The sequence below is a fragment of the Panulirus ornatus genome, chromosome 72 (assembly GCF_036320965.1).
Source record: "Panulirus ornatus isolate Po-2019 chromosome 72, ASM3632096v1, whole genome shotgun sequence".
Classification (NCBI taxonomy): domain Eukaryota; kingdom Metazoa; phylum Arthropoda; class Malacostraca; order Decapoda; family Palinuridae; genus Panulirus; species Panulirus ornatus.
The window spans coordinates 6,348,264-6,373,041 of record NC_092295.1 but is presented as its reverse complement, the minus strand read 5'-3'; the positions used below and the strand labels follow the sequence as shown (position 1 = coordinate 6,373,041).

The window sequence follows — 24,778 nt, the reverse complement described above, 5'->3', positions numbered from 1 at the left end:
GGCGACGCAAATCCTGTAGTATATGGCGAGGCTGAGAGCGTGTTCATTAAAGCCGCACAGCTGGGAGGTACCGAGCTTGGTGGTGTGGTGTGGTGTGTGGCGTTGGGCTTTGACGGTAAAGGTGTTATGCGTGTGTTGTGGTAATATGATGATGGATGAGGTGCGGTGTTGGTCTGTGGCTATGAAGGCGATAATAAGAATGTGTCGCTGTGTTCTTGGCTTTGAGGACATGGTGACTGTTGTAGTGAGGTTATTGGCCTTGATGGTAAAGGCGACACCACCCATGTGCTGCTGTGCTCTTTGCTCTCGTAGCATGATGAGGAGTTGGGTTTGTTGCTGGGACCTTGATGATATGGGGTAACACCATCTCAAAGCGTAGTATCAAGCTATAATCTAGTCTACTGTTCTGACATTAGGAGATGAGGAATTCATTGTTCAGTCACCCCTGCTGGTAAAGAATTAACTCATTGAATCAGTGCGTGACCTTTCCCCGTTAGGCTCCCACACATTGTATTTGGCTACCAATGCCTTCTGTATTTCGAAACATGCCAATGACCTTTATATTTCGAAATGTGAACTCACTGTAAGTCGAAATTATAAGTCCGTTGCTTCTAAACATTTCCATCACCACAAAACATCATTTTCCTTTAATCTTCTCTCATAAGACTTGATTCTGAAATCAGTGATGCTATCACTGATTTCTTTGGCAGAATCTAAAATGATACTAATACCTTTAAGGGCCTTTTCGTTTTGAAACCCTCCCTGCAAGCAGTTTTCAAAATAGCCTATATTCGTAATTTCGGATTTGATATGAATACAGTGAATTATATTTGCTTAAGATGAATATCATTTACCTCTTCAGGAATCAGGTTTACAAATTTTGTATACTATTCTGGGAATTACTTTAGTTTTTTCGGATATTTTTCTTTGCCTTACTTTTGTATTGTCAGCAGATGTACATAAAACTATACTTAAACTGAATCGTAAATCACTTAATGACGTTTTTGACGTCTAAATCAATGACATCAGCAGTTACTTTTATTGCTCAGTTATTAGGAGTTTTACTGAAAAATTCCAGTAGCTGTAAAAGCTGGTACGTTTGCTCTGAAAGTCCAGTTCAGTGTGTGTTACTAATACATGTAATTCTGGAGCTTACATGGCCAACAGCAGATACTACAGACATTTGCGTTCATCTTCCTCATGTCGGCTCGCATGTTGCTGAAAAGGTAAATTCCTTCGTACAGCATTTCGAGTGCAGAAAACTTCCAAGATAAATTCTCTCTGCCCCAAAGAGAGCAAGGGAAGCATGGAGCGTGAACCAGTGTGTTTAACATTTGATTCAGTTAAGAGACAAGGGAGACCTTTCTCATTCGAAGGGCTCAGCTCAGGACCTCTTGCCGCTCAGAACTTTGGGGAAGACCACTTAAGTTGGGAGAGAGAGAGAGAGAGAGAGAGAGAGAGAGAGAGAGAGAGAGAGAGAGAGAGAGAGAGAGAGAGAGAGAGAGAGAGAGAGAGAGAGAGAGAGAGAGAGAGAGAGAGAGAGATTGTATTCATATTTAAGTACTTTCAAATCATCTTTCTCTTGTGGAAGGCACTTTCTAACCTTGTGTGAGCGACTTTCCAGCCCTCTAGCATCTCTCACTAGTGGAAGTAATTTCTCAAAGACTTCTATTCCTAGCACGATCAATAACAGTAGACGTAGCAGAGCAGACCCGTTATGGGCCGAGCTATTTGTGACGTCATTTATTCACTTATTGGCTGAATAGGATGTGACTCCATCTTTCCAGCTATTGGCTAAGCTGTTATGATGTCACTAATACAAGTGTGACGTATTCTTATCAGATGAACACCATTATTGCCTTTGTGAGGCAGATATATTACAGCACAGTTCTTGTATTTAATAGTAACAACTTACCGTAACTTGGCTACTGTAATTACATCATGGTGAAATACAGCTTTTTTCTTTTTCAGATCTTAGGCAGCAATCTTTTTTTCTGTTTATTTTCTGCCCTAAGGAAGCCAAAAACATAACTTAAAAAAGGTGGAGCTGAAGAGGCTTAAAGTGATATTGGATACCAACACCATCGAGGGACTAGTGTCAGCGCTACAACTGTAAGCATGGATCAGGTACTGAATAAGGCCGCTGCGAACGGCAGATACTCTTAGCTGTACATCATGTGAACGGTTTCAAGGCTGAAATTTATAGTACGTCGACTATCATCAACATCCGCAGTAAATGAAGTTGTTAGAACTTGAATCTTTCGGACGCCAGGAGCCTGGCTTTATCAACCAACTTTGTAACAAACTTTCATGCTTTATTTTCCTTATGTCAAAGGAATAATGAAATAGAGCGAGGAAGATGAAAAACACGTCCAGTATAGAGCAATATCCCCGCCAGTGAATCTACCCCAGTTAAAATATTTATGGTCCCTTGGCAATTGCCTAGTTTCCCATACCATCGATATGTTTTCCCTGCAAGCGGGTTTGTCCCAGCCAACGGCAGTGATTTCCCTTGCCAACCTGCATGCTTTTATTTTTTCCCTTCCAATAACTTTTTCCTGTCAACTAGAGTCTTTTTCCAGTGATGTATTTTTCGTATTTCCTGCCAGTCTCTTTTCCCTCGTTATCGAACTTTCATTTACTTAGCAAAATGGCTCTACTTTCTCTTTTATGATTTCATCTTGCTTCCTCCTCCTGCTCCTCCATCGCTGACCTTGTGTCTTTCTCGATAAAGTCCAGGTCTTTCCTGCCTACGGTGTGCATATCTAAGCTGCAACTTCTTTTGTCTATATCTATATCTAACAGGACCCTAATGCTGTCCTTAGGGACTCTGACGCTTTTCTTATCAACTTATGTTATTACCGTAAGGCTTTTTTTTATCAAATAATACTCTACCCATTGGAGCCTTATATTTCCTCTTAAAACCTTTACACTACATATTTTTTTTTCCAGACTACCACATCCTTCATTACCACAGTGCCATTCGTTTGACGACATTCTCTCTCACCCTCTTGCAAAAATGCTCCCATGATTTCTATCCTGCACCCATTCTGCAGCTTCCATCGCACTCAGACGTCCCTCATGCACATATCTCAGAAATGTTCTCCGCCAGGCGTCTTTCAGCCTCTCCTACACGCCTTCCTACACTCAATGGTTTGTAGCTGTAGTCTATTTGGATATATCGTCACAACCTAGCAGGGATATGTGTGCACCTTTTCCCTCAGTTAATAAGATATACATATCTTATTAACACGTTCAACTAATTCTAAGTTCACATCGTTTGCTCATACTTCAAATCTGTTATGTCTAAACCTAGCCCCTGTTGATCAACACCTTACGTGCCTCACAACCATACGATAACTCCAAGATAACAAAGGTATAGATCATGTTTTCTGTCAGTGCCCTGTTTTCCAAATCTTACTCAGTCAAACACAGCTTTTGCGTATCCAAGGAGTGAACCGGTATTTCTTGCCTTAGGTCACCATCCAGGCTCACTATATCACCCAGATATGAGAATATTCTCACATCCTCTATTGTTCGCTCTGCCATGATTAGTAGCGCCATTTCATTCGTTTTTACTTCTATTGTCTTTGTCTGTATTCACCACTACCCAAACCCTATACACTCATTTCTATAATGCTTTACTTTATCTTCTCACTGTTCCTCAATCGTATTAATTAAGAGGTTACTCATCAACATAAGTACTGAAGTTTAACCCTTACCATCATCCAAGATCAGTGTATTCCTTTCCTGCCTAAATTTTCACCTCCCGGCACTGTCTTGCCAACCTCACAACTTTTCAGCTCAAGGTTGTCGTATCTTGTCTCTCAAAGTAGAGGCAGTATGAGGGTGTGGAGGAAAGTGCTTCTTATCCAACACTATCTTTACATTTTCTGACGAAAGTACGAGAAGAGGAAGTGAGTTGATTTCCCTAATCATCAGGATCAGGAACCTAATATCCATAACTAGACAAAAGTGGGATTCTTTTCAGCCTCCTTTGTTGAAAACAAGAGATGTTGTTTGCCTTATCTTTCTTCTGTCTAATTTAATTTCTAATTTTTGTTCATATCATTACATTCTTTTGGTGGCTCCTTTAATTCCTTGGTCGATCAGTCTGAGTTGTAGCAGTCCTGTGTATAGGTCTTGGAGTTAGCTTGGTGCAGTCTCCAGGGAGCCTATTACCCCACAACCTTGGTTGGTTCGAAGCTGGTGAACTGGGTTGTTGGTCGACCAAGCTGTTGGAAGCTAAGGCGCGTTGGCCCACGCAGCCACCGCAGCCTGACTGGTATCGTACGCTTTGTTCAGAACTTTCTTTATTACATCTAAGATTACCTACGTTTACTGGATTGAGACGAACGTCTAGATTTCATAGGCTCGTTGGAAGAGCGTTAGTACACTGATTCCTTAGACTCTAATCTGTTGAATAAATAAATTACTTTAAAACAAGACATCATAGAAGACGGCAGCATTCGCTTGGTCAGTGAAACTTATTTTTGTCTTCTAAAGGAAAGAAGTGTGTTGTGAGGAAGTTGATCGATGCCACGAGACCTCATACGGAAGGAAAAATAAACGAACAATTTTGCAACAGTTTTGTACGAGGAGGTAAAGCTTAAGTGAGAGAAACTTCGGAGATTAAACCAATAGTTTGATGTAAGGGAAATTCCCCACGAGAGAGGAAACTTCAAAAAATTTTGTCTTGATAGTTAATTGCTTTTTCTGCAGGGAAATGAGTCTACAATCAAAGAATAATGACTTTCTGGGAAGATGCTCTAGTCCCTTTTCATGTTCATTGTATTGTAGTGTGTTGTATTGTATTGTACTCTACTGTATTTTCATTTTGAGTGTGACTATCTATAAATTTCGGGAGAGATTTGTTTTCAATTAGTATACGTTCTGAATACTGTGAATTATGTTATACATGTATATATATATATATATATATATATATATATATATATATATATATATATATATATATATATATATATATATATATATATATATATATATATATATATATATATATATATATATATATATATATATATATATATATATATATATATATATATATATATATATATATATATATATATATATATATATATATATATATATATATATATATATATATATATATATATATATATATATATATATATATATATATATATATATATATATATATATATATATATATATATATATATATATATATACATATATATATATATATATATATATATATATATATATATATATATATATATATATATATATATATATATATATATATATATATATATATATATATATATATATATATATATATATATATATATATATATATATATATATATATATATGTGCCAGACGCACAAAGCAAGTATATATCATGGATGTTTTAGCAACTGTAATTCACCACAACCCGTTTTCTAAATGTAACATTAAGCGAAATCAACAGCACAGTTGGTGAAGGCTGGGAAAGCCTGGGAAATGAATATTTTTGTCTTTGGCGTAAATCTTTTAGGGAGACGTGAGGTAACATGGGCTCTAAGCCCCACACGCCGTCCTACTGAAATATCGTCCCGCCTGTGAGCGATAGCACCAGTTTTACTGTAGCTAGATCCCTTGTGGGGTTGTAGCTCAGGGCAAGAAATTCCAATGAAACTATTCGAGTAAGTGTTAGGCTTAAGTTAAGGGACAGTTTTGTCTTAAACTAGGCCATAAAAGACTAGAGAAACTGCAATTTAATGGAACTTTGATCGTAAGATTTTTGCCTGGGTAAGTCTCTCAGTGTTGGGTTTCTTATCAACGTTTCAGGTGGGATCTGTTCTCCTGGGTCTTTGGAATTCAGGAAAGAATCAGACATCTCCAGGCTGGGAACTGCCAAAGTTGCCATGGTGACCGAGTAGAGACCAATTTCTTTTTCTATAAAGATTACTTTAGAGCTATAGCTTCCTTCAATACATAGCGAGAGGTATATTGGTCTTACATTTGAATACATAAGCTCATGGGTGTATATAAACGTATAGACTTGTAGGTATCAGACAACACCGCCTCTCTGTAATTACACAAAGTGGAAAATGGCTTTGGGGAGATCATAGTCAGTGGCCGTATCATAGTACAGGCACGTATACGAACTCCTAGTACCAAGGGAGTCCATCATTTCCCTACTCCTGTTTGGAGTGCAGGCTTGAAGCTCCTCAGAACGTCATATAAGGGATCTTGGATTTATATGACTTTAACTGATATTAACGTATATGACTAGGGGCAAAACCTTTATCAATATCATGTCTCTTGTTGGTGCTCTTTTCTGCAACCTGTCGCATCATCTCACACCGCCAATCAATAACTAAAAAGAATGGATTGAGAATTAAAGTCTATCTAAACGTGTTTAATCTCGGGCGAACCTGAGCAGCTGAATAAACAGATAACCTTTTATAAAGCCACCTGCTACCTAACTTATATTTTACTATCGTCTTAGGCATCATCAAGGTACATCATCTGACTGCTCAGAATCTAGAACTACGACCTCTATTGAGTCTAAATGTGTAATTAAATGAAATGAGAAATCATTTCTGCTACGTTTCAAAAATTCTAGTTTTGTTTTGTTAGTGTATGTGAAGGGTCATTAGCTTGAGCCGGCAGCGGATCATGACAATGTCTTCTTATGAATAATTCCTGGTAGACAGAGCACCTGTGTCTCATCATTATATAACACCAGAAGATCAAAATGTTATGATTTGTGCCAGGAGACCCTAAGGGGAAGAGGCTTGCTTTCTTTCAAGTGCACCTGAGTGGTGTGTGTGTGTGTGTGTGTGTGTGTGTGTGTGTGGCGTAGTATATGATGTTACAAGCGAATGAGATCATAATGTGACTAGAGAGTCTGATGAGATCTTCAGTGTAGAGCGAGTCAGTACGTCCTTGGCCAGTTGCCAACGGAGATCAGGAAGGACGTGGAGGGACGAATTAAGTCCCCGAGCAATTTAAGTTGGGAATTTTCCCAACTACGAATCAATTTGTTAGCGCACCTCTCTCGGGGACGAATTTTGACCAATCACTCACTCTGAATGATTCTGATAAGGGATTTTTGTGATGTGAAAGTATTTAGATGTGCTGCTTGGTGCGACAGACACCATTAAATATCTAGAATAATGTTATAGCTTCAGGTTCTGATTTCTTAGGTCTGTAAATCTATTTACACAAAAATGTTCGAAAGTGTGAAACTACTATCATTATAAGCAGCAATGAACAGTAATGATCGATGTTGTAGTATGAATAAGCATGGATGCCAATGAAAGAGAATCAGATAAGGTGGATGGTTAGATGATTGCTTGCTTTGAAAATATATATATCGTCGCTGGACAGCGTTTGGTTTCCATGAACCTAGAAAACTCAATCGCTCGCGTGGAGGGAGATCAAAACGGGAGTATTGTAGTAGTGTTGGGGGTAGCTAGCTTAGTGGATGGTGTCAACAGGAATTTTCAATCAATAAAGAAGCTGTCTCACATATTGTTATATTTCGTTTCCGTCAAGTAAGGTTTTCTCAGGAATCGTATGACTAAAGTCAAGATACAAACACTTGCTTATCCCTTCTTAATGATATATACATATCTTGCAACTTGTGCTCTATATTCTCTCAGTTCTCTTGTATATAAAATCTTTTCTCTCTATTCCCTCAGTTTCTAGCTCAGAAAACTCGGATATACTCTCTCAGATGACCCTTTTATGTTTGAGACAACGGAGCTTCGTCTCTTCTCTTGGTTCGAAGTTCCGCAGTTTAGTGGACTTGCCGGGCGTGTTCGTGGGGACTTGTGGGGGTAGGGATGAAGCTGCGTCGGTCGTCTGTACAGGAGTTCGAAGTAGGAGCGTCCGGGGTGTTCCCGTCAAACCGTAATTGCTACTCCACCTGATTTCCCCGAGGACCATTTCCTTCACCCAGAGCTGTGCAGGCCTTATCTGCTAGGGGCTGAGGGTGAAGAAAGAGAAAAATAGAATTGGGGTTGAAAAAATTGATGGAGAGAGAGAGAGAGAGAGAGAGAGAGAGAGAGAGAGAGAGAGAGAGAGAGAGAGAGAGAGAGAGAGAGAGAGAGAGAGAGAGAGATGAAATAAATGGAGGGTATTTTGGAAGAAGAAATGGAGGCAGAAGGATGAAGGAATTAAAAAAGTTTTTTTTATAGTAATTCTTAGATGAGAAAACAAATTAAACTCGCCTTCAAACATTGACTTTGTAAGGAGTTAATGTTGCGTGTGCGTTCTCTGTAGGTACTGGAGGATGGGAAGAGGTACACTATGGCATATAGTCTTTTTGACCAAGATAGAGAAAAACATCCTAAAGGTCATAGAAAACCTGGTCATATGAGGATTGCCCAAAACCTACCGGGGAAAGTGCGAGATTGATTAACACTGCACTCGAGAAACCCCCTTGTACCTTAGTATATAATGAGGACAGACAGAACTTTGACAGTCATAATACCGGTGTGCAGTTAATCCCCCCCCCCCCCATAGTACTTCCAATACTATTGCATAACAGGGACATTTACCTTGTGCTTCAATTAAGCTAAGCATTGTTCTAGTTAAACATATGACAATAAAAACCTCTAACAGAAATTCGGTGTAATTGGGGAACCGATTTCAGACTGTATATCTTTTAATGAAGACAAAGTATATATATGAATTCCAATTTCAACATTCTGGGGAACTCTGCTTTATATCTCGAATCTCATTTGCTCCCTAAAATCGTTTATAACAAAGGCCCTCAATAATTCCAAGTAAGATTACATGTTCTTAGTTTTCTCACTTTCATCAGATTGTGTTCACTTATGGGTAATGAAAGAAGCTGAAATTCAGAAGTTTGTTAGTCAAAAGTGGAGAGGGCAGGGCTCAATCTTTCATCGCCTGCAGCAAGATCTAGTTTCCATATAATATAATTTTTCTTTCAACACCCCTCCTGCCAAGAAATTTTGTTTTCCTTTATAATTTTCTTTTAATGTGCTTGATATGTATGACAGTGATTTACATCTAGGCTAGCTGGTTGTCAGATGATGCAAAAAATTGACCAGCATGGTGTCATAAATTAGACATGTATTTCCTTTTCCTTCGTTTAAGGATATGCACTTTAATCTACCTATACCTGCAGTGTCTTTGATATCATCTAATTTCTAAATTTGCTGAGACAATAAAGACAGCCAGAGATAGTTAATCTATTTACCTTGGGGTATGAACAAGAGAAACAGAGATATCAGTATAAAGTATGTATACGAGTTGATATTGCCATGAATGCTGGACACTTTCATGGCCAATTAAGTGGTGTGATGAGGTCCTGATCTGTAGGTAATTGAACTGTAAATGGAAGGAATAAGCACAGTATTCTATCAATGATGTCCAGTATTCAAACTATTCATTATTGCTTTACTATACCGTGCTTAAACACAGTGGTATATATGAATAATTATTGGTGAATCCAGTTTAATATATATGTATTAATTCTAAAATGCTACCCACACCTATAATTCATTTACAATACACTCTATAATTGATTTTAGAGAGACATAAAACTTTGTGATATAAAATCACCGATTTGCCTTCCATAATTACTTGGTCTGTAATCATTCTAGAAATTTAATGAGAAAACCTAACTTAGGAATATATATTGGAAAGGTAAGTAAGTAACTCACATCCCATGTAGAAAAACCCTTCTTGATTACCATTCCAGGAAGACACGGCAGCAGATGGTCATTACGTTAGGCGTAATCAAGTGTTTGTGATTACCAATTTGTACTTACCAACGTATACTATACGAGGAGGGAGTTCTACACTCGTGGGGTCCCACCTCTTGAACATGTATTATCATACAACCATTCGATTTCCTGTGTTCTGTTGGCATTTATCACGATCTTGTATAATTACGTATTTGTAACTACGTAGTTGTACCGTACGGGGTGAGAGTTTTGACTCGTTTGTGTGTATCAGTGAAGAATAAAAGAAACAAGTCATTGCAATACATTTTTTATAAAAGATGTATCCATTGAAAGAGAATGGTTACGGTGATTGAAAGAATGGGTAATACAGTGCTTAATTATATAATCAACTGGGTCAGTTCACATCAAATGAGGAGCCACACTAGTTTAATGAAATGAGAGAAAAAGGTCATAAGCGTAATCAAATGGACGTTTAATAATGCCTTTTCATGCAGACACAGCAGCAAAAAACACATCTATTACTGCAGTTCAACTGATAAAGACAGTGAAAACAGTGATATGTCAAATATGTCAAATGTTAAATCATAGATTATTCCACAAAAGTAAGAAACACATATTCAGATATGTGTTAGTTAACACACTATATTTGCTGAGAACTAAACGTGTCCAAACACAGATCACTTCCACAAAATGGATAGAACTATGATGGCAACACAGCGGCTTCAGCACTCCTTCCTCGGGTGTTCTTTCTCGTTTTGTGACGTGGACATGCAGTACTAGGTCACCGTGAATCTAATATTGGACAATAATCCTCGGTTTGATGGGAATGCAGGTGTCGTAAACGCTAAGAAAAAATGCAGTTTTGATATACGTAAATGCTTGTGTGAGAAATGAATTGCTGTGTGCTCATTCATCTTTGATATATCTACGAATTCAGCATAAGGTTTTGAAGAAAATGGATGTTGAGTCTTCACAGAAGGCTACGGAGAGAAGTCTAACCGACAGAAATTCTGTTTATGTGTTGTGTTTAGTGGTCATTTATTGCCTTGTGATCGTGAAATAGAAAGTCGAACCATTTATAGAAAAGACATATTACAACAACCTCATTCTGAGAGTTACTGGGATTTGCAAAACACTTTGAACATCCAATTAATTTTGACATATCTTAGAGTCAAATTTGTACATAGACACTTTTATGGATAACGCTTAGCCAACGGCACTCGCAAACACAAGCGAGATATCGGAGTGAAATTGTAATACTGTGTTGTAACCTACGCTATCCTAAATGTCAAGAGCCCTGACACATGTCGATCAGTTTATCACAGCGAAGAGCCTGAATTCCAAGTGGCCTGTTCGTTTACATCGATGTTAACAGCTGCCCATGGCAGACGTCTCGCACTATCCGAGTCTAACAGTGAACGTTTAAGTCACTGTATGTTAATATTAGATACTGAATTCGAAAGTGATGCCTTTTTCGATGGTCAGCGAATGACGATTGTTGAAATATCTATGTTGATTGGCTTTATTGCTCAAGCAAGTACAAAGAAGGTTAGTGATTAATCGACTTTTATTCTGGCTTCCTCTTAAAGTATGTTCTGACTTTCTCCTGAGTTAATGATAACCTAATTTGTTTCCATCGAAGCAACAACTAATGTTTGAGAATTTGTGCTTCAAAAAATGTCCATTGAGATTTGCAATTTGAGAAGCACACTTATTACATGCATAGACAAGAGCAGGGTACTAAGGTTCAGATTGTCATAAAGTTTGCTTATTTCTTTTAAGGTATCGTTTGATGTTATGATGAAATCGTTTCTGTATAAATGAATCGGTAACATCCCCGTGAACCTGATGTGTATGAAAAAGGAATGAATCAAACGTCATCTCAGAATGAGACATATCCGAAATAAGTCATTTCCAGGACTTGGCTATAATTTCGTTGGACCTCCTCTTCGGGGAACTAATGAAAAGATTGTGAAAATTAAGTGGATGGCAAATCTTGAGCATGTGCCTTGCCTGACAAATTTAACTCTAACCTTGCAATTATTAATGGCCCTCGTGCAGAGAACCGCTCAATGAGGCGAGGGGCCACCTGGTTCGCTAGGCTGGTGCACGTGGGAGACGAGGCCAACAAGAACTCTTTCATATATTCTGTTGGTGCCGTGAGGAGGGAGCGACTCTACTGTTGGTCTACAAATATTTTGTTTTTCACTTTTCTGGAGACGGTATCAGATCGGTTGTTCATTACAGCAACATTCTCTCATCATACATTGTAGTCGATCACTGTATGTATGACTATGTGCTAAGATTCACCAGGTCTCAATTTGGGACGACAAGTCATGTATTTGGAAGACACTCGAGTATGAATCTCGGACTCGACAGTAGCTATCTTAGCTAGTTGGCTGACCTGAATGTCTTACATAATCCAAAGGGTTAAGTAGGTACTATGTAACAAGTAATGATCGTGAAATAGTTGTATACAGTCTTATGGCTCATTGCTGCGGTGACTATTGTTAACCTTTTGTATTCACATACCTTCGTTACTCAGTGTATCATCATATCAACTCTTACAGGACCTTTAGTCTCTGTCCACTCCATTACCATGCTTTCTTCTATATGCGTCTTCCATATTCTTAGATTCTACCATCGTTGTTATAGCACAGTCGTCAGGTCACTCTTAACCTATACATCTCTATTTTAACTTTCTAGTTTTTTTTTTTGCCTTTACTATGCAGCCTTCTTTTCTGCCTCCTTTTCTTCCTTTCTCTAGAGTATCTTCTGTTTCTCTTGCATTTCTTCTTTTTCACCTCCTTATACACAAAATGTTTCGTTTTTTTCCCAATTACTTAAAGGATGATGATAATCATTGAGTCTTTCAAAGATATTCTTACAGGAAAGGAATCCGAGGAACTCATAATCTTTCTGCTGTACTGGTTACAGAGATTTTAAGCAGTAATCATGCATGTATATACCTGTTACTGACAACAGTACTTATTCATGTAGCGAGACACAGTGATGCTCTACTTAGCAACAAGATGTTTTGGCACATCACAACTGCTTTTACAAATGTGATTATTGCAGGTGATTTAGAGTAAAGTAGCTATGTAAAAGCAGGCTTGTTGCTACGATCATCTAAGCACTGCTGAACCAGACTGAGCGGGGTTTGATGTCCAGTAGGACGTGTATCTCCAATTCTGTATCTGTAATTTTGGTGTTAATCTCCTTCAATATGTTAGACATTATTGTAGGCAATAGGGATATCTCACAGTGTAATCAGAAGGCAGAATAATGGGAATGGCTGTGTACAGAGGCAATAGTGCCATATTGATTACTACAAACTGATTATGTAGGGGGTTGTCATTTCATGTGTCGCGGGCTGGCGATGGGAATGAGTGAGGGCAGACAGTATGAATTATGTACATGTGTATGTATGTATATGTCTGTGTGTATATGTATGTATGCATTGAGATGTGTAGATGTGTGTATGTGCGTGTGTGGACGTGTATGTATATAAATGTGTATGTGGGTGGGTTGAGCCATTCTTTCGTCTGTTTCCTTGCACTACCTCGCTAACGCGGGACACAGGGACAAAGTATAATAAATAAATAAATAATATATATATATATATATATATATATATATATATATATATATATATATATATATATATTTTTTTTTTTTTTTTTCATACTATTTGCCATTTCCCGCGATAGCGAGGTGCGTTAAGAACAGAGAACTGGGCCTTAGAGGGAATATCCTCACCTGACCCCCTTCTCTGTTCCTTCTTTTGGAAAATTAAAAAAAAACAAGAAAAGGGAGGATTTCCAGCCACCCGCTCCCTCCCCTTTTAGTCGCCTTCTACGACACGCAGGAAATACGTGGGAAGTATTCTTTCTCCCCTATCCCCAGGGATAATATATATATATATATATATATATATATATATATATATATATATATATATATATATATATATATATATATATATATATCATTTCATTCAAAAACTATTTAATGAAACTTCACAGGTGCAAAGATAGCCCGGCAGAGGGTTATATGACAAGTAGATTCAAATCTACAGCTCCAATAGAAAAAAGTGAGGATTTAGCAGAAATCTTCATGTCGTGTACCTGGGGAATTGGGCTTTTAACACCAGCGAAAACAGTGAACAGGCGGCAACACTAGTGATTATAATTTCCAATGGTGTTAACTGTCAAAGTTTATGTTCTGCCATTTCATTATTATTTATGTCTGTATTCGGTGCTCAAAACGCTAGGCTAATGTACAAGGCGTGGTGACGTACCAGAGGCTGTATGTTGGTATGTCCCATTATGTATATGCTTTCTGTGATTACTTACGTAAATGCTTTATGTGATTACTTACGTAAAAATGTCATTTTTATGTTGAATGAGGTGGTAGTGACACACTCACTGGAACCCATGTACTAATGCATGTGGGAGTATTCGTATGAATGTATGTTTGATTTATTTGTGTCTATGCGCGGATTCAGTGTGTGTATGTAGGTACGTGTGTACCTATATATGTATATATATATATATATATATATATGTATATATATATATATATATGTATATATATATATATATATATATATATATATATATATATATATATATATATATATATATATATATATATATATATATATATATATATATATATATATATATATATATATATATGCAATACTGGTGGCTCTGTAACGTAGATTTTCTAGCTAGATATACTTTTTTCAAGTTAAAGAAATGCAAAAGTCGCAATGATGGAATCTTCTATGGAAGAAAAAGACATGAAGTGAAACATGACTAAATGTTGTATTTCAGTTTTAACATTTCGGGTATTAGGGATTTTATATTTCATATATATATATATATATATATATATATATATATATATATATATATATATATATATATATATATATATATATATATATATATATATATATATATATATATATATATATAAAAATATATATATATATATATATATATATATATATATATATATATATATATATATATATATATATATATATATATATATATATATATATATATATATATATATATATATATATATTGTCATGTACTCTCCCAAGATCTTGTTTAAGGGTATTGGATTACTGGCAATCGAATAGTCGTTTCCCTGTTGGGGGCGATCATAGCCTCGCAGTTAGCGTTCCCAGCTACCACGCAAATGATACGGGGGTTCGAATCTTTGCATATATGTATATATATATATTATCATGTACTCTCCTAACATCTTGTTTAAACTTAAAATCTTATATTATTTTGTCCTCCTTACTACTCACCACTGCCTCTCTGCCATGTTGGAACCAGATCGTTCTGCGTTCATTCAAGTCCTTGTTGCTTCGACTCACTTTGACTGAGACAAGCGGGGCTTCATACCCACTCCTTATGTACCAGTGCCGATGCCTTCCACGGCAGTCTCAACCCAGACGGCATCCTGAGGTGTAGTGGCTCTTCCCCGAGGTGTGGTGTTGTGGTAGGGGAGCGTAACGATTTTTTTTATGTAAGTTAAGCTGCCTTTGTGGTTAAATGCACTTATGGTTTTATTAACATAGTTTTATGTTGTGTTTTGGGAAATTGCTTTTTGATTTGTGGTTAATTAGTTATTATACTTGCTGTTACTTCTATGTTTGATTGATAACACTGATCATTATCAACCTGGGCTCATTCTACACCAGTAATTTTTCACAATCATTTATGACGGGTCTTCTCGCAGTATAACCTAGACAACAGTGCTCTATATCGACCATCACCTTCATTACTGTGAGAGCTAGATTCGTTATAATATATATATATCTATATATATATATATAAACTGTGATGATTTATACCAGATCTTTTACAGGAATTATGGTACGCGTATACGATTACGGTGTATTTGTTCTTGTATACATATACATCAATATGCTTGTGAATGCATGTCAATGTGACCTTGAAATATTAGAGCATCCCGCGTAATGTGTCCTGCATGACTAACATGCACGTCACCATCAGCTGTAAGATCCTTCACGGGCAGGATCCACTACACAATATACCTTACGCCATTTATTGGTGTTCATGGCTACCGGTAGCACTGAGCAACGTTGACCTGCTCGCATATTGCTGCAAGCATAGGTTCATATCCCACTCCATAGGGCTGTGCAAACAATTAAAACATTTCTCTCTTCTCGCTCGACCGACGTCTCTAAATAAATTGGTCATAGTTTATGAGCCATAAAACTGGGAAAATGTCATAATCCTATACAGGATGGAACTCTCTTGCCAAACGTTGCATCAGTTTCAATAGCTCTTGTAATCGGATTGTGGTTCTGGTTTCCGTTGTAATACTCATACAATTAGTGGCAGTATTTTGTCCATACTCTTCCCCCTGATATTCCTCTATCTACTCCACCAATTTCATAGTCCTTATCTCTCTTAAAGAAAATTCTCTCTTCATAACTTGACCACTGTGCATGCCAAACGTTCTCTCTAATCGCACAGATGATCTGGTTGGTGCTACCTTTTCCCCCTAGTCCTTCATCTTGGACAACTTCGTGGTTTTGAGAACACGGTAAACCTTTCATAACGAAGCTGTTTGACGAGGTCTTCCATCCCACCAATGACATGGATTTTCGATGTTCCTCAAAGTCTTCTATCGCACAAATGAGACGGAGCTCTCACTCTGGAAGCTTTTCATCAATATCGTAAACGTATTTTCTATATTTAGAAGTTAGATAATTATTTGAGTGTTAGGAGGTACAAGACGAACGTAATGGCTAGGGAGGAAAGGAGAGGTTAAGAATTCGGTTTGAAAACCTGTTATGATGTATGTAGGATGATATGGGCCGAATTTCGACCCAGATTAGCGTGGGGTGTATTCACGGGTCGGTAGCACTTATCCGGATTAGCTTGTTCTCATTTCGTACCGGTAATGCTTATTCGAGAGGATGGGAATTAGCAGGAGTGGAGAGCCTGACTAACATTAGTGCATAAGAGAGAATTAATAGAAAAATTACGTTTTCTACAGACAAACTTTAGCATTCATATTTCAGAATGACCACACTCTACCCTGATGCGGGTCTTGCCGGGGGTAAATGACATGATAATCCGATGTGAATTCTTTGATCCTTGTTCACTCGTTAACCCAAGAATGACCTACGATTGCACCCTTTTAGAAGGCAAAATCAACAATGTATTGTCTTTAACCAACTTCTTGCAAGACATTTAAGTATTACACTGTTAGACATATGACAATGCGAACGTCTTGTGTACCCCTAGTGATGGAGTGAGTACAAGAAAGTAGCAGTTGTAATAGTGGAAGCCGAAGTGGGTGAGGTTTACGCACCTCCCGGAGGCATCAGCTGGGTGTGGCTCTATGGCAGAGTCACCCATATATCAAGGAAATATCTCTCCAGTGGCCACTGATGCTGCCTACTGGTGCTGCTGGCTGCTGCCTCTCTTAAAGGAGATGACTTTCTTTAGTGCCCCTCACTGCCACAGCTCCGGCTGGGGTGAGGGAGTTTCATCTCGAACAACTTCACGTATAATATGAAATATTTAGGAACATGGGTTGTCGCTCTTCGTGTGCATCTGTGGAAGTTCAAGATACGACTCCGTAAACAGCTTGTACAAAGAGTGGTTACATCGCTTTAAATATTAATTGGTTCGTAAAAGTAAAGGAAAAATAATCTTATAACTCTACATCAAACTCAACAATATATTTTAAACTGAAGCTAAATGATACTGTTGATATATGTCTAAACAGTACTAAGATATCCAAAGGATGCCATTATGATATTAACTTAGGAAATCTTTGTCTATCACTCAAGCAGCTATGTGATTATATTCACCTAGGCCTGCATTTGGCAACATGCTCTCGCAAAGCCCCTTTCACCTCTCACTTACACGCTTTCTATAGTTCAACCTTCCATTGAGCAATATTTCCTCAAGCTATCCTCCAGAGGTCAATGGACGATTGCCTATTCAAACCATAGTTCATTTTTCCTTTATCAAATCCGGTGTATCTAACCTCGCTTACAGTCACTTCATATGCAAACACAACACCTATCCTATCAAGTCTACGAGATAACCACAAATAACAGTGCAGTCATATATATTCCTGTGTAATGTTCATATATATCCACATGCAATATTCATATATATCCATATGTAATATATCCATCTGTAGTATTCATATATATCAATGTGTTATATCCATGTGTAGTATTCATATACATCCATATGTAGTATTCATATACATCCACATGTAATATTCGTATACAGCCATATGTGATATGCATAAATATCCATATGCAATATTCATACTGTAAAGTATTTTTGGTAATCAAGAACTTATTCCTTATCTTTTTCTTTGCAGGTATCCATCACAACCTGAGACCTGACCCTCTTCTCCAAGTCACAACAATTACATACCAGGTCAGAGGATAAATGTTAATCTAGGGATCTATTCATCAATATTCTCGGCATTCTATAATAGAACACTAGTATAACGTAAAGATGATGCTTAGGATGTGCATAAGCTCGGATTTTAGTAGGCTATTGATGCGTCTTGAGCCAAAACATTGACTCGTAGAAACCTAGTTGTTCATTGATTCATAAAGCTGGAAATGTATTATGTATGACCAAGCATAGAGCTGAACATACAAGGCATATGACAGGCCTTTACATCATTATGTCTATGATTCACAGCAATTTAGCTTAGTTAACAAAGGGCGTTTCTCTTTTGCCTATAGTCTATAGAACTTTTGTGGTTTGAAGACATAAATACTGCACGATCGTCTATTTTGTACCACCAGAACCCCTTGCAACATGGGGATCCGTATGTAGAGCCCAAACACCCCTTATCTGGGCGATTCTACATCTTAAAGGTTGCGCTCCTTAAAGAAGCAGGCAAAACGTTGGGCTTCTTTACAGAGAGAAGTTCCTCGTCAAAATTCGATTCTTTTTCCACAAATGGGAATGATATGAATTCGTCTAGGTTAAATTTTCATTTGCAATATAACCACAACCAGATGGAGTCCAGTTAAGTATATGCATGTCTGTATATACTTCTTTTCCCCCATCTCTCTCTCCATCCTTGTCTCTGTTCCTCTTGTCGTCCTCTCTCTGCTTTCCCTGAGTCTCTTCCTTACTTATCCTCCTGTGTCCCGCCATCCTTCCAATCTCCTTCAGTCCTTCCCTATCCTATCAGTCCCCGAGCCATGGCGAGTTGCTGGAGGATGGTACACTCTTAGGATAAGTTGTTCGAGCGGATATAGTGTTTCACAGTCATGCGCTTCTACGGTTGGGTTTAGTTACCTACCCAGCCAGAGTTCCTAGTTGGGGTATAATACTGAGGCCAGAGGAAATCTTTGACGCTTTTCGAGAAAAAGAATAAAATGTCATTTTCAGTTTGTTCTTGAATTTACAAAGGTCAATATTTACTGATGAATGCTTTGGTAATGATGGAGCGCAGTAATGCATGTATTCACACCAGCTGGAGTGGAGGAAATGAAATGACAAACATTTATGTATAGTCTTGTAGTTTCACACGAGACAGAGCATCATGGTAGTAAAGTTATTGAGGGCAATAAAACAGTTGTTACTGGGTAGTGATGTCGCTGACTGGTTGTTGCTAATCTCATTGTCAACACAAAACAGATGTTAGCCAGCAGATAAGTCAACTGGGGAGCGAGAGTACAATGACATCTTGTACTGAAACTGAGAGTAATGTTCAGTTCTTATTTTCTTCTGTTTATTGATAAGATTTCCTTCATCTTTATCCCCTTCGTATGTGGGAGTTGACACACGAGTATTCAAGTCTACGAGTCTTGAAAGATGTATCCACTAAATGCTTTATATACTCATTAGCAATTTGGTTCAGTTTACTCAGTTAGTTAAGATGTGTCAAAGGACCACTTTGATGGGCACTCTTTTTGATTCATTAAGAACATAGTAATATTCAAAATGATTTTTGGTATTAATGTTTCGCATATATGTTTATAGATTTACCAAATCTTGCCCGTTTGCAGATTCTACTTATGTGAAACTCAAAACATGCTATTTACATATACTGTTAACAACTAATGCAGATATTAGACTCGGGTACATATGCACTATTTCTATATATCAAAACTCTCGTGGACATTTCGTTGGCAGCTCATACATGTATGAGGCTCAAAACATATACACTCTATAAATACATGAAAACTTTCAAGGCAAAGTATTTGAAGTTTTCGATTTCACGCCCATTTCATGTTTACCAGCGAAGACAAGACTTTCTTTCCACGATTTATATTTCGTAAGAAAGTCAATGATAGTTGTAAACATGAATATAATTTCTTTCTTACCGAATATTTCTCGTTTAATATTTATATATAGCTGTGTCTTGGCAGTTTTAATTAAATCAACTGAAAAACGCGGACACTAAAGGGAATAGCAGGCAAGAATAACTAAGGTGGCTGAAGCCTAAGAATTTTTGAACTCGTAATGGAATATACTGCAATATAATGGAAACGTCTCTAGCCTTAATGGAGAACTCAGTAGATGAGTTCCCCCTACGTGTAGAAAACTAGCTTATCTATAGCAAAGGTCTGCCGTATTGAATAGCCCTGTTCGCAAAGGTTACTTTTATTTCTACTTGGCAAACTTCGAACATAAACAGAGTTTCAGAGAGAGAGAGACGCAGTGATGACATAGGCTTTACATTTTCTTTATAATTTGGAAGTTAAAGTGAATTTAGGAACAGAAATGTTCGACGTAAGAGACTTGAACTTACTGCAGCATTATCCATTACGAAAAGTTTCAGCTTTGATATAATGCGCTTAAGTAATTACGATAATTTCCCGGCTATGATGCATAGGAATTGTCATTAGTATTGACTTTGCAAGCCATCTTGGGATTTTGAAGATAAGTTTGGATATGAGAGAGAGAGAGAGATTGATTCGAATGTGAATAATGAGATTTAGAAAATTCAAGACAAAAACTGATCCCATTTTTCCAACCTCCCCTACACACACACACACACACACACGAGTGGTGTCTGAGGATCACGTTAACGGCCCTGTGGTGCATGGCTGACCATCATATAGCCTATCATAACAGCATCCCCTGAGTGGTATGAAACTTCGGTCTTACTCCCTACCGTCTGGATTGATTGGTCCTGTTCTGATTGGTTTAGTTTGCACTTCCATTCTTTCTCGTCTCCGTTTCTCAGGGCTGTTGCGCTTTACTGCTGCTGTTGTCTGCTGTAATTACCCTCTGCTATGTTGCTACTGCTGGGCTTGATTGGCTGTTGGCTCCGCTGCTGTTCTGTGTAATAGTTGCATATCTATTTCCTGATGTGAGCTATAATTGCTCTCTCTCTCTCTGTTTGGCAGTAACGAAAAACAGCATTACATCAACCAAGGAAGATGTGCTATTAGGTTAACGCACTAGCCCTGCCGAATAGCAAAATCCCTTTGTGAGTACTCGACAGTACCTTCTCTCTCTCTCCACTGCGGCAACATCACGGGCCTGAACCTCGCTTAGGCAACAGTCTTGGGGATTATTAGGCAGGGGATCAGGGGGAGGGTTTTGGGCCACAAAGCGGCGCTACTGGTTCTTCCGCTCCAGGCTGCTCTGTCGTCCTCTGCTCGGTATATATTTGTTCGTTTTTCTATCATATATATATATATATATATATATATATATATATATATATATATATATATATATATATACATATTATTTATCTATTCATTTACATCCTAACTCAAGCCAGGTGCCCATTTTATGTACCAACCCTTTAGGGGAGGAAGAACAGCTATGTTAACCGTGGACCGACTACCGCAGCTAGGATTCGAACCTATGATCCAACCCCGAGAGGGTCCGTGAATGCCTCGCGGTCGGCTTCCGCTACACCACGGAGGTCCATTTATCCGTCCATTAAAAATTTTCTAGTGTGTTGTGAAAAAAAAAGTAGCCTGTCCTTCCAAAACGTTTGAGACGTAGGAAAAAATCTCACAATTTTACGTTTTAGGCAACTCCCAAAACGGGAGATTTGTAGATTTGAGAATTTTCTCTTTACTTTCAGACTAGCTCCTGTCATTTCCTTCTCAAATTATTTCTGGTTATTTGAGAAATCTGAAAAAACCGTATTCGAGGATATCTATAATCCACATCTTACTATAATTCGTCAATTTACATGTGAAATGAGGATGTGTGTGAGCATATTTTAAACGTTTTTTATCGACCAGTCTATCCCATTAGAACTGAAATGGGGTAATGATACTAAATAGATAGTTGTAATATAAGCCATGCTATATTGTTTACGGCAAACATTATGATTCCTATCTTAAAGAATAAGACATTTTTTTTGTGATAGACCAATTACTCGAACAATTCTTATTCAATTATTTGCAGTTACTATCCAGCTGAGAGTATATGTACTTCAATACGGTACAAGTTTCCATTGTAGAACTGTATCTCTGGATACATAGATCTTATGGACTGTAAAGATACAGTTAATGGGGTTTAGCAAGAGTTCACGTGGCTTTCGCGAGATAAGTACACTCTCCCCTTTGATTCTCGGAGGTGTTTTGAAGCTTCTCTCTCGCGTCTCATTCTCCCTCTGTTCAAGTCGCGTCTGAACACCTGCCGCTGTAAAGCCCTCCCTCGTCTCCTAGATGTCTCGATTTACTGCCAGATATATGGTCTTTAATTCAGTTTACCTGATAAAGGCACATTACCATATCCCCATTGAAATGATTTTCATGGATGTATATTCTGAGGTGCTAGAGGCTAGAATACTTTCATACAGCCGGTCTTACTTTATTGTACGCTACAGGTGAACCAAATGGCCCATTAAGGACTACGTCCTTCCAAAGAACGGTTTACTAAGGCTCGACTTGTATGCTATATATTGGCCGCATAAATCACTTGGCTGGAGGGCCTTGGGCTGGTTGTGGCTCCATCCGGAGAGGCGCCGTTGACCACACTGGAGCGATACGTCGGCTCCCATGCCATCTGCAGGGGTTATCAAGCTCCAGTGCAGGATAAATGTGGCTTCTGGAAGTCGTATTGATGAAAAGATAAGATATCAATCATTCCCGTTTGGCAGGAAAATAAGGCTAAACTCTGCTCTGAGGGGAAGAGAAAGCTCCGCTAATCGAGACATAAATCAAAATGATTTCAGAAATGAACTGAGAAAAGAAATTTATCGAAAGGTTTATTTCTTGGCTCTTTTTTTTTTTTTTTTTTTTTGAAAAACTGATGGTTCCTCGTTCCCCTGGTTATTATACCTCATGAATATTTCACGCTGTTATCTCTCACGTTCACCCGGCCCTCCAGGCCTGAGGAACGTTCCACTGTGTTCCATGACTATCAATAATATTCTCAACAAAGCAGGTAGTTCCTCGATGTTGGCTTGAGGAATTGCTGGACTATACTAGTACAGCCACCACTATCCATGGGCTATACTAACACAGCACTACCGCCACAATCTCTAGGCTATGCTGGCACTGCCACCATTATTCATGTTTATGTTGTCACTGCCACCACTATCCCTGGACCGTCATCTATGCCCCATAGTTCGTCATCACATGGACTACCATAATTTCATCTCGATATAAAACATTCTTTACTAATTAGGGTGTTTACACGAAAACGCCCAATTAGCGATGCCTCTCATTACAAATGATAAACATTATTTTGATGAATACACCCGGACAAACATTTGTTTTTCTTATTTTCAATATAACCACCATCGAAAAGAAAAAAATTATTTGAATGATAATCTAATTGAACAATTAATTCCTAATAGTCTACAAATGTGAATGTCAATACGAAGTTATGAACTCATATTTTGCTGCAGATCTAGGATATTTTCCTGAATATCCGAACTGACAGCTAAAGCATTGAGAGAGATGAATGGAAGCTTAGAGTTCCAAGCTGGAGAATATATGAATATCTTTCCACAGGAACGAATAGAGAAAAAAGAATTTCTATATTTTCTCATGGGATATTGATTTTCCAGGTATTTTGAAATATTTAGCGATTCATTTGTCATGAAAATGTGAAAATGTACAACGAGTATTATAAGTCGATATACAATAGCGGGAAAAATTCTATATTTTCTAGAGACCAGAATTTGTGACTAATTGATAATGGAGGATAAACTATATGGAATGGCAGGACGCGTTTAGAATAATGCTTCAGTTTGGGTTTCTTTACGTAATTGATCTAAGATTGTAGTTAACGTGTGGTAAGCATCTGATAAACATACGAGCATTATCCTTAATGCGGTCCGATTTTGGAGATGCTGAATTCTATTTTCATCTTTGAATTTCTGCCAGAGCAAGGCTGTGATAGTTCTGTTGACGAGATTCTTGTTTTCGAGTAAGTTTTCAGACTTTGCTGATTGGAGTCAAACCTCCCTTTTGACTTTTGTTAATTTTACACTCTCCTAATTCTTATTGATTACCAGCTATCATTAATAACCCTCGTTACTGAATCTCCCATTCCTTTGTCGTCTTTACACCTGAGCCATCGTAATATATTTCATCATTCAATTTTCTCGATGAGGTGATCCATCATATCAGATTCCGTGCCTCTCTAATAATGGCCAATCGTTCCTTGTCTAATCGAGTATCAATTTGAAACTGGATGATGGAGGACAGTGTCACAATATGACATGATGTGACTATGGCTAAACTCTTCCTTCACTGATAATATTCCATTGTATAACACCAGTTCATTCTTCCTTCAGTAACAGCATATCGTGGCCTAACAATAGTACATCTTCGCTGATAATAAGCCATGACTAATAATAGAAGATTCTTCTTTCGCTAAGTCAATCGGCGATTCTTCCTTCACTGATGGTAACTCATAATCTATCAATGGCTGATCCTTCCTTCACTAACAATATGTCATGACGAAATGGCGGTTAATTCTTCCATCATGAACAATACGTCATGAACTAATATTTCCTTCATGTGATCAGCAGACGTCATTGCTATGATTTATTAGAAGAAAATCTATTTACAGAATCACATTCACGCTAAGACG

The 24,778-nt window shown here is 37.8% G+C and overlaps 1 protein-coding gene across 17 annotated transcripts in view; it reads left to right on the top strand.

The window, feature by feature from the left end:
- LOC139748110 (follistatin-related protein 5-like) overlaps positions 1–24,778 on the top strand; it is a 467,164-nt gene that overhangs the window by 354,412 nt on the left and 87,974 nt on the right. For 6 of the 17 annotated variants that reach the window (XM_071660769.1, XM_071660755.1, XM_071660754.1 and 3 more), the window contains one exon: positions 18,111–18,169. The exons of 6 other annotated variants lie outside the window; for them this stretch is intronic. The gene's annotated coding sequence lies outside the window, so the exon portion shown is untranslated. Of the gene's footprint in view, positions 1–15,168; positions 15,258–18,110; positions 18,170–24,778 lie in introns of those variants that run through there. 5 more of the 17 variants (XM_071660765.1, XM_071660763.1, XM_071660764.1 and 2 more) reach the window with 2 other exon arrangements.